This window comes from Ovis aries, chromosome 1, assembly GCF_016772045.2.
Source record: "Ovis aries strain OAR_USU_Benz2616 breed Rambouillet chromosome 1, ARS-UI_Ramb_v3.0, whole genome shotgun sequence".
NCBI lineage: Eukaryota > Metazoa > Chordata > Mammalia > Artiodactyla > Bovidae > Ovis > Ovis aries.
Genome location: NC_056054.1, coordinates 176,861,163 through 176,861,738, shown reverse-complemented (window position 1 = coordinate 176,861,738; position 576 = coordinate 176,861,163).

The window sequence follows — 576 nt, the reverse complement described above, 5'->3', positions numbered from 1 at the left end:
ATTTCCTACAAACAAGAAACAGGAGAAAGGGAAAGGATTTGTACCCTGAGAGTCCCACAGAGGCCTGCTTCATTTTAACAGATTCAGAGTTACTTGATAAAATCTCAATAGGGCACAAGCTATAATTCCTAAAAATTTATGGTATCAAACTTTTCCATGGATTCTCAAAGCTATTCAATAGTTCTTCTAATCATCCTTATTAAAACCTTTACAGGACTTCCCTAGTGGTCCAGTCATTAAGATTCTGTGCATGGGTCTGATTGCTGGTCAGAGAACCAAGATCCTGTGTGCCATGCAGCATGGCCAAAATGATGATAATAATAATAATAATAATAAAAGCAATAAAATAGAATTTCAGTTCAGTTCTGTCGCTCAGTCATCTCCGACTCTTTGTGACCCCATGGACCGCAGCACGCCAGGCCTCCCTGTCTATCACCAAATCCCAGAGTTTACCCAAACTCATGTCCATTGAGTCGGTGATGGCATCCATCCATCTCATCCTCTGTTGTCCCCTTCTCCTCCCACCCTCAATCTTTCCCAGAATCAGGGTCTTTTCAAATGAGTCAGCTCTTTGCA